The 11,024-nt window shown below is 42.4% G+C and overlaps 1 pseudogene; it reads left to right on the plus strand.

Moving 5' to 3' along the window:
* The first annotated feature begins 855 nt into the window (after window positions 1–855).
* Window positions 856–10,668, plus strand: LOC130876357 (histone-binding protein RBBP4-like; annotated as a pseudogene).
* Window positions 10,669–11,024: the final 356 nt, after the last annotated feature.

Below are 11,024 nucleotides of genomic sequence, written 5' to 3' on the forward strand. Positions count from 1 at the left end.
TCCTCCCTATTCTCTCCTGCATAGCTATTGGCCATTCAGCTTTTTATTAAACCAATCACAGTGACACATCTTCACACGATGTAAACAAATACCCTGCAACAAAACCCTATCTTGAAATCCCATCCCACCCCCAAAAAAGACCTCCAACTTTTGTTGGAACACAGCTGAGTAGCCTTAGACACATTTATCATAAATATTTCTTTTAATTTTCTGTGAACTGCTGTTTTTCTTACATGTATGTCTGTGTGAAGGTGTCAGGTCCCCTGGAACTGGAGTTACAGACAGCTATGAGCTGCCATATGGGTGCTTGGAATTGAACCCAGGTCCTCTGGAAAAGCAGTCAATGATCTTAACCTCTAAGCCATCTCTCCAGCCACCACATTTATATTCCTAAGACTCTTCACCCTATCTGGAACCTTTGTCATGGAGTTAGGAAGGACCAATGAGAAAATGCCCGTGTGGTGGGCTGAATTGTTTCCTTCCCGAAAATTCAGTTGCTAAAACTTTAGCCCTCACTTGTGAGGATGGCTCTAGGTCAGGGGCTTTGGGGAGCTACATGGGTTTAAAACTGATCCTAATGGCTGGATTTCCAGAATAGGATTCCTGCCTTGCTAGAGACAACAGAGACCCACTCTCTTCCCCTCTGCCTTGTAAGATGACAGCAAACAGAGGGCCTGAAAGCCAAGAGAGTGCTGTTCACAGGCTGGAGCCTTGGTCTTTGACTTCGTGGTCTCCAGACTAGAACTTTCTGATATTTAAACCATTCATTCCAGGTGGGCAGTCTCCGTTCCAGGATTTCTCTCACGCCCATTCTGGGGCTACCTGTCATCATGACTGACTAGGAAGCATCCTTTGATGTTCAATGAGGACTACAAAATATGGAAAAAGAGCACCTGTTTCCTTATGATTTGGTGGTGACCCATGACCTGGAGTCCAAATTAACTGCCCAGGGGTGTCCAGGTGTTAACAGACCTGACCGGAGTGATTTCAGCATTCATTGACTTGACCTGGGAACACACACATCAGATGAACAAACCCACCTTGTGAAAGCCAGTGTCCAGCTCCCTGATGCTGATGCTCAGTTTGCTGCATCGCATCATAACAGTAAGAAGGAGAATTTGAATGTTTTGGTTTTATCGGTAGAAAAACTGAAATAGAAATGAAAATCAACCATGCCCCACAACAGTGAGGAAGGGGAATATGGGAAGTCTTGGCTCTGGCAGTGAGAAAATAGAAACAGAAATCTAGATCAACCATGCCCCACAACAGTGAGGAAGGAGAATATGGGAAGTCGTGGCTCTGGCAGTGAGAGAACAAATTGCAATCAAGATCAACCATGAAGAAGTAAACAGGGCTTGTTCTAGTCCCTAGAGCCCTTGCATAATTGCGACAAAATCGACATCCAGTGATGTTCTTGATTTTGGCTACACAAAGCATGCTTCTAAAGCAGATGCTTCTGGAGAGTACATCAGAAGGAAGGCAAATCTCAGCAGGCACTTAGTTCTTCAGATGACGTCAGCATCTGCCTGTGGGACAGCAGTGCAGCTCCAAAGGAAGGAAAAGTGATGGGTGCAAAGATCAGCTTGACAGGACACACAGCTGTAGATGTTTCCTGGCATCTATCCTGAACAGTAATGGATGATCAGAAACTTAAGATTCAAGATAGCTATTCAAACACTACTTCCAAACCAAGCCACTTAGAAGCTGCTCACACTACTGAAGTAGACTGCCTATTTCCCAGTCCTTACAGTGAGCTCATTCTTGCCTCGGGATCAACTGACAAGACTGCTGTCTCGTGGGATCTGAGTAATCTGAACCTCAATTGCATCCCTTTGAGTCACATAAGGATGAAATACTCCAAATTCAGTGGTCACCTCACAATAAGACTATCTTGGCTTCTGGTGGGGCTGATTGTAGATGAATTGCCTAGGATTTAAGTGAAATTGGAGAACAGCCCAGAAGATGCCAAAGATGGCCCACCAGAGTTGTTGATTATTCTTGGTGGTCATATTGCTGAGATTTCTGGATTCTCTTGGAATCCTAGTGAACCTTGGTTGATTTGTTCTGGATCAAGGGACAATATTGTGCAAGTGAAGCAGACGGCGATAACATTTATGATGTGAATGCCAGATGATGAGGATCCTAGACATGCCCGCACATGTGATTTTAGACCACCCCGCTTTGCCTCTGAACCTTGAGATCAATTTAACAGTGGTTTTGAGACTCAGACTTTGTTCAGCTATTTCAGCTATCCCTTTAATATTATTAACCCAAGCTGGGTGTTTTCTAATCTTTTCTAAAATTGTTTTTAGATTTCACATATATGAATGTTTACCAAATGTGTATCTATGCACCACATGTATACAGTGCTCTCAGAGACCAAAGACAACATCAGATCTCCAAAGACTGGAGAGCTAGACTAAGAACCTCTTAGAACTGAACTCAGGACCTCTGGAAGAGCAGCAAGTACCACTGAGCTTTCTCTCCAGTTCCTACTATCTAACTCTTACCTGTGGAACTTCATTCAACAGAGCCACAGACTTATATTTAAATTTTCTTCAGGAATCTTCTCGTAACAAACTCGGTAGTCTTTGACAATTTTGATACTATCTCCATTTTGGTTGACTTGTCTCATGACAAGACCTGTTACTCTCCTTGAGTGTAAATGCTTTTAATGGAGTAAATTGCTTTTCTATGTTAAAAAGAAAGTCACATTCCAAGGACTACATGTTTTTGTCCTCACAAAACATATATAGGTCCAGATGTAGTGGTTCACACCTGTGATCCCAGAATTTAAGAAACTGAGGCAGGAGGATCAACAGTTCCAAATTGTCCTGGGCTATTAAGCAAGACTATAAAAACAAAAAGCAGCAGTGGGAAGCCTGTGTGTTAAAATCCCAGATCAAAAGGTGATAGCATTAGCAGGTAAGGCTGTCAGGAGGGGATTTGGTCGAGATGACACGGTCTTCTGGAGGGAATTTTTGCCCTTAGATCATAGTCCCCAGGGAATTGACCTGTCCTTCCCCCACATGTGGACACAGCAAGAGGACAGCCATCTACAAAGAAGGAAGATACCATCAGAGATACTTTTCTATTATATGATAAAGCATCATGACCAAGGCAACTGATAAAAGAGTTTAATCTGGGGCTTATGGTCCCAGAGTGTTTGGGGAGCATGGCAGCAGGAGGGCAGTAGCCGAGAACTTGCATCTGATGCACAAGCATGAGGCAGAAAGAGAAACTGAGAAATGATGTGGACTTTTTAAACCTCAAAGCTCACCTTTAATAAAAGTCGCTGTGACGGTGGTGGTGGAGGAGGAGGTAGCGCTGGTGGTGTTGGTGTTGGTAGAGGTGGTGATGGTGGTGACAGTGGTGGTGGAGACAGAGGAGGAGGTAGAGGTGGTGGTGGTAGAGGTGGTGATGATGGTTGTAGAGGTGGTGGTGGTGATGTTGGTGACAGTGGTGTGGATATAGTGAAGGAGGTGGTGGAGGTGGTGGTGGTCGTAGGATTAGAACCAATACTTGAAGTATGTTTCTTTACCATAAAGTCTAAACACCAGTAAAGCCAGGTATGGTGGTATAAATATGTAATTCCAGTGCTCGGAAAATTGGGGCAGGAGGATTGCAGCAAATTCCAGGCCAACCAGGGATGCATAGCAAGCCTCTGTCTCAAAATAGCAAACAAGTGAAACACCAGACAAATATTTGGGTTACTTATGCCTTTATCTTTCCAACACCCAAAGGACAATTAAATTAGATTAATAAAATATAAAGTAGGTGGCTATGTGTATGAAACCATTTGCTTTCATTTTTCTGGGTCATCTCACACTATGTATACATATTTAATTCAAATCCTGTCTCCAAAATATATCATAAATCCAAAAATCCCATCGGATTCTTTTACATTCCTTCAATGGTGCCTGATTAAAGATTATCTTATTTAAATCCAACACTATAAACAAAAATTCCTGGGCTATAAGCAACTTAAAAAAAAGAATGAGAAGGAAAAGAAGAAAATCAAGCATACATCTATTAAGCTGTATGATTATTCCTTCTCTAACTAGACACACTCTAATTATGATGAATTAAACATTCATAGCTAGTTGAGTATATGCAAAACTAGTTTCTGCCTGCCATGTGAAAAGCTCGGTTCTTTAAGGTAGAGACTGTGTCTTCCCTTATCTTTTTATATTCTAAGCCCATGATCAATCCCCTGGATCTAAGGCACTCAATGGTTGTTTATCTGTTACTTCTTATTATTAATCTCTGAGATACAAAACTATAGTACTTCTGTATGAGCCAAACAATGTAAAGATATACCCACCCAAAATCTTCACTCTTTGACCCAACTATGCCCATGTATTTCAATGTATTTCCTCTGAGAGAGTGGGTTGGAGTGTTTGCCTCTTTGCAGAGGTTGCATCTAAACCTTCAGCTTGTCTGGTCAATAGCCCTCAGTACGTTTGGACTCCCAAGCAGACACACCTTCATTTAAGGAGATGATGGACAGTCTCCAAGATGGTCTCTTATGACATCCTCCCAACTGATGGGATTGCAGGCCTGTAGTAACAGGTCCAACTCTTAAATGAGACTTAAATAAAGAGGTGGGGGTGAGTGAGACAGCTCAGCTGGTAAAGTCACTTATTGCCAACCCTGATAACCATGGGGCCCCCACCTGATGAAGAATCAACTCCCACAGGTTTTCCTCTGACCTAAACATGCGGGCGCAGGCACACACACACACACACACACACACACACACACACACACACACACACACACACACAGGGTGGGGGTTTGAAGTACAACTAAAACCCAAAGCTGCTAGTGTTTCTATGGTTTAAAATTTCTGTGAAAGGGGAACTGGAGAGATGGCTCAGTGGTTAAGAGCACAGGTTGCTCTTCCAGACGGACTGGAGTTCATTCCCAGCACCCACATGGCAGTTCACAACTGTCTGTAACTTCAGGTCCAAGGGATCTGGCACCCTCACACATGCATACATGCAGGCCAAAGACCAGTGCACACAAAACAAATCTTTAAAAAGTTTATTCGTGAGAGAGAGAAAGAAAACAAATAGGAAGGGAAAATACGTGCAATTAATGAGAAGAGGAAGTTAACCATTTTTCCTCAGTATACTGAAAAATTGTTAAGTGGTTATAATGGAATTCATGTGCCTCCTTAAATACATCACAATCTCCGGATGATATGTAAGACAATGGCACCAAGTGTAGTATGAATGTCTATAGATCCAGCACTTAGTACAGGAAAGGGGGAGGAGCTGGTATTCAAGTCATTCTTGGCTAGCTGCCACAGCCTAAGCTGAACTACAAGAGATTTTACTTCAATAACTGAAAGCCAGGTGTGGTGGAACAAGCCTTTAATTCCTAGTATTCAGGAGACAGAGGCAGGTGGATCTCTGAGTTCAAGGCTAGTCTTGTCTATAAGTCAATTTCCAAGACAGCAAGGGCTACACAGAGAGACCCTGCCTTGAAAACATTAAAATAAAATAAAAATTTAAAAAATTAAAAATCTATAAAAATTATAGAAAAAACCCCCACCCAGATAATGGTTGTCCCCACACCTGTTGTCCTCATGTGTGCTTAGGTCCGATGGTACCGCACTCACTCATGGAGTTGTTGCAAGGACCGATGAGTAAAGTCGTACACTCAATACATGCGAGGTACCATTGATGACGTTTTTTAATCTAGGTGAGTAGGATACTAGAGAGAGAGGAAAGTATCAGTGTTTCCATGGTGATCATCCAACTCTGAGTCCCTTTCCTTCAATTCTCTAACTACCTCTTTCCCAAAACCTCACCATGATGGGTCCTGTTCCAAGTGCCTACAAAGCTTTGTAGAAACACAAGATGTCAGGGCTTGGGAGATAGCTCAGTGGTTAAGAGTACTGGCTCTTCTGAAGAACCAGGGTTCACTCAGCACTCACATGGTGGTGCACACAACTGTTTGTAACTCCAGGGGACCTAGTATCCACACACGGGCAAAACCCCAATGTACATAAAAAATAAATAAGTAAATCTTAAAAAAGAAATAAAAAGCAACATGTCAGGCTGCAGTGATGGCTCAACAGTTGAAAGCACTTGCTGGATTTTTTTGCCGGGTTCAGTTCCCATCACCCACATGATGGCTGTAACCATCACGTGACTCAAGTTTCAGGGGCCTGATGCTTTCTTCTGACTTCTGTGGGTACCCAGCAGGCACATGGTGCATATACATACACAGAAGGAAAACATTCATATACATAACATAAAGTCTGAGAAAAGAATTTAATTTTTAGAAAAGGAGCAGAGTAAGTTTCTGCAACAGCATCTCCCTTTCTGAGCAGAGCCATGCTGTGGGGCAGTGGGAGCCGGACCAGTAGTCACCGATTCAGACCTGCACCGCTGTCTGGCAATCTAAAGAGAATTCAGTGGCTGAACAGGAAAGAATGGTGAACCAGGCATTATCATTCTTCAACAATCAAATAAGCAGCTCACAATGTCTATAATAGCTTCATTCAGATAACAATATCCTGGTCACCTGAGAAATGTCTAGGATGTTGTTTAGTTACCATGGTGATTAGCCTGTGAAAGAGTTCTCAGACATGCATTCTCTCAACTCATAATTCCGATGAGGATGCTGCTCGCCCTACTGATGATTCTAATGTGGTCCAAAGGTCCCACTCTGCTAGTGGTTCGTCTCATTGGAAACCTCATGACACCCCACTGCCCCTACTGGGGCCATTGCTTCAAGGTCATGTCATATGAGTAGCACCTCAGAGCAGCTGATCATCTGTGATAAAGTATGACTTTAGCTAAATCAGATACCACGGGACCCATCTATACCTTGTGACATCAGAATGTGGCTCTATCCTGTCCTGTCTGATTTAAGATGCTTGAGGAATGACATTATTTGGAAAACGAATCCTAAATCAAAACATTTTTGGATAATAATCTGGAATTAACTCAGAGTGATGCCATCTGTGTTTTTCCACATTGTTCATTTAAAGGAGCTTTCTTTCTTTCTTTCTTTCTTTCTTTCTTTCTTTCTTTCTTTCTTTCTCTCCTATACTACTGGAAGGAGCTGATAGACTTATGTCATCCTGGGTCCTATTACAGACACAAGAGAATTGTCTTCTTGGTAAACACCAGTGCCAAAGAGCAGACATTAATTTCTATTCTTATTGCAGGGTCATCAAAACTCCATTCTTGATTATATTTTGATGACTGGACTGAACAGGATAGCTGATTCCGATTTCATTCGCTCAGGTCAGTTTGTGCCGTGAGGGATAATTCTATAACCATTTCAAATCCTTCGTTTGTTTTGGAATTATAATGAAAATTATATAGAAAGATTCTTATTAACATAGTTTGAAATATTTATCTATATTGGGATTTACATTTTACTCTCTTATAAAATCTTTTTCCACCTTTTTAAATAAAGAGACATAGCCCCCCGCTGGCTTTAAATTACTTAGTAGCTAAGGATGTCCTTGAACTCCTGCTTCTGCCTCTGTAGTGCTAAGATTGCAAGTCTGTGTCTACATACTCATTTTTGCATTCAACAGTAAGAGACCTTTGTGGCTGGGCAGTGGTGGCTCACACCTTTAATCCCAGCCATTCTCAGGAGGCAGAGACAGTAGTTCGAGGCCAGGCTGGTCTACAGAGCGAGTTGCAGGACAGGCTCCAAAGCTACAAAGAAACCCTATCTCAAAAAAACAAAATAGTAGTAGTAGTAGTAGTAGAAGAAGAAGAAGAAGAAGAAGAAGAAGAAGAAGAAGAAGAAGAAGAAGAGACTTATTAATTATTGCTTTTATATTTTAATATTTTATATTTTTCCTATGTGACATTACGTCTCATGAGCTAGCTGGGTGACACCCTTGTGACATTAAATTACACAGCCATGGAAATTTTACTGTGAAGGTGTTAAAACTTCCCTTTCCAGAAAACTGACTTTTATTTGTCACTTCCAGTTTTTCTCCCATCTCTTCCTGCATCTTCTCTCCTCTGGTCTATTTCTTCCCTTTGACTGTTATCCTGAGATCTTTTTCTTTCTCTTCTTTTCTTTTACTAACAGTGTCAAAGGTGTTTTCATTGCCCACTGAAAATGATCTTAAAACTTTACCCTGCGTGTCATTTTTGAGAATTAATATTTAAGAAAATTTCTTTTGCCCAACAATAGATATTAAAATATCTCTTTGAAAACAGGATTAAAAAGATCGTGGTGATTTGAGCACTTTTTATCTTTTCTGGGATATTATTGGTTGACAAGTCACCAACTGCCAAAATTAGTGTACGCGAGATGACAGATGTGTTAATTATTTACTGTGGTCGTCATTTCATACACACAAATGCCAGATCCATACACGATGGTTTAAGTGTGTCTCCCAAAGAGATACGTATCAGAATCCTGACCCCATCTGGTGGTGTTACAATGGGGGAACCTTTAAGACAGTGGTTCTCAACTTGTAGGTCACGACCCCCACAGTGTTCACCTATAGTTACATTAGGATTCATAACAGTAACAAAATTACAGTGTGAAGTAACAACAAAATAATCTATGATTAGGAGTCATCACAGCACGAGGGACTGAATTAAAGGGTCACGGCAGTAGGAAGGTTGAGAACCTCTGCTCTAAGAGGTGGAAGGTCATTGGCATTGCCACACTTGGAAGATAACGAACAAAGTGAATTCCCCTGGGAACCTGGAGATCCCTTCACACACTTGGCCTTCCCACACATAGCTGTTTGGCTTGTTTTTCAGTATAAGTGTGCCCTTTACTAAGGACCTCCAAAGATGTATGTCTAAATAAGACTCTTTTTGTTGTTGTTTTTTGAGACAGGGTCTCCCTATGTTGCCCTGGCTGGCCTAGAATTCACTATGTAGACCACAATGGCCTCAAACTCACAGAGATTCCCCTAAAGGCACATGCCACCACGCCCAGCTCAAAATAAAGCCTCTTCACTTGATCTGCCATCCAGTACTCCACCCTCAGCCTCTCATCTTTATGACATAGTCAGCTACAAGTCTTGTTTTGTTTTGTATTACATTTGCATTTATTTGGGGTGGGGCATGCGGAGATCAAAAACAACTATCAGAAGTCTGTTCTCCTTCCACCCTGGGAGTCCTGGAGACTGAACCCTATTGTCAGGTGTGGCAGCAATCACCTTTACCCTCTCAGCCACAGGGGGCTTTGCCCAGCCTTGGGTATTCTGATATGGCAACATAAAGTGAACTAATACACAGAAATTAACACTTGCCATTTTTGTCATTTACACCTCAATAAAGCTAGGGGAAAAAAAGCCATAAGCTTGAATCTAGTTTCTGCCTCTTAAATGATCTCTTTTAACTTCAGTTTCCTCGCCCACAAAATAGAGGTGAGAGCTTCCTTACTTTTTTGTTGTTGTTTTTCAAGACAGAGTTTCACTGTGTAGCCTTGGCTGTAGCTCGAAGAACAGGCTGGCCTCGGACTCTGCCTGCCTCTGGAGGTTAAACGTGTGTGCGTGCCACCCCTGCCTGGCTAGCTTCCTCACTAGCATGGTGGTGGCAAACAAATGTAATGACAACAAACGCTTAGTGTGGTGACTGCCACGGCAAACGTTTGATGAATTACAGTGTCTAATCGTTGCTGTTCTCATCTTAGATGCTTAATTTGGCATAGTCAGAAGGCCTGTTCTGCTCATCCATCTCTTTAAGTGAAGTTGAGGACTAGTCTGAAAGATTGAAGATATATCCGAGGCATACACAAGAGAGCCCTTTGTACCCCACTCAAGAAATGAGCAATCATCACCTCGGGATACACTGTGGAGAGAGAAAACTTACAGTAACTGACAGGCCACAGGGGAGTGTGGAATGACAGAAGGTTTTAGCATGAGGAAGAAAAAACATATAGAGAAGCTACGGTTTGGGGTAATACTTCAAAGTTAAAATACGGGAGTGAGGAGAAGGTAGAAGCATGTTGAGTGGGGAAGGTATCCATGAGATCACATGGGAAGGCAGCTCTGTGTGCCGCAAGCACGACTGCCTAGCTGATGTCAGGGCTTGATCTACGATTGATTTTATCTAAAGGCCAAGCTGTGATGGAAGGATGCTCTAGAAAGTAACCAATTACCCAGAAGGCAGTTACCCAGATGGCTCATGAAAAAATTGCCAGCTACCGCTGAGGATAAATAGTGGCACTATATTTAATCATGAGCAACATTTCTCCCTCTGCTTCTCATCCACATGGGATCTCAAAGATGACTGATTTCTCTCTGGAGGTGGACAGGACAGGCCATTCTGCAAGCACTTCAGCTTCCTCGGGAAACAGGAGCAAACATCCTATGACCTTGAGTAGTCACTTAGGACTCTGACTCAGCCCTGGGAATCTAAGTAATGTCACGATAATTAGCCAGGGGACAGCCCTAACCACCAGGGTGCTCCACTCCTTGCAGTCCAGGCTTGCTCAGTTGTCAATCAGGGTCTTTGGATATAAACTCGGCTCAGTCAGAAAATGTGTAAGGAACACGTGGAAAGGAAAGTTTTGGGAAGAGAAGGAGGCAGGGAATCTGAACGCTGTGCCGGATTTCCCTTCTTCGTGCTATTTCTATAGGATGGGGAGAACGCTGTGGCCAACTGCCCAGGGCCCCTGGAGGCTCTTAGTAACGAGTCTACTCAGGCCAGGGCTTTCTAACTCCAATCCCACATTCACACTAACCTGTCTGATGGCTTGGTTGGTGTCCCAGTCTATTCCAGGCCCCTACCAAGTGGGAAATACTGGATTACCCCTAGACAGACTCACCAAAAGATCACACAATTCCTGGAATCAGGAAAGTGAAACTGGAACAAACTCAATTTCCTTTCTTTCTTTTATAACTAAAAATTTTACTTAGCATACAAAACAATGGGTTTCATTATGATATTTTCATGTAAAAATAATTGCATAATTCATATTCATCCCCCAACCCAGTTCTCAGAAAACATGTTACACTTTACATGTCAACTCCTGTACAGGTCCTGAGCCACAGAACCTTAAGACCCTTCCTAATC

Source organism: Chionomys nivalis, chromosome 6 (assembly GCF_950005125.1).
Source record: "Chionomys nivalis chromosome 6, mChiNiv1.1, whole genome shotgun sequence".
NCBI lineage: Eukaryota > Metazoa > Chordata > Mammalia > Rodentia > Cricetidae > Chionomys > Chionomys nivalis.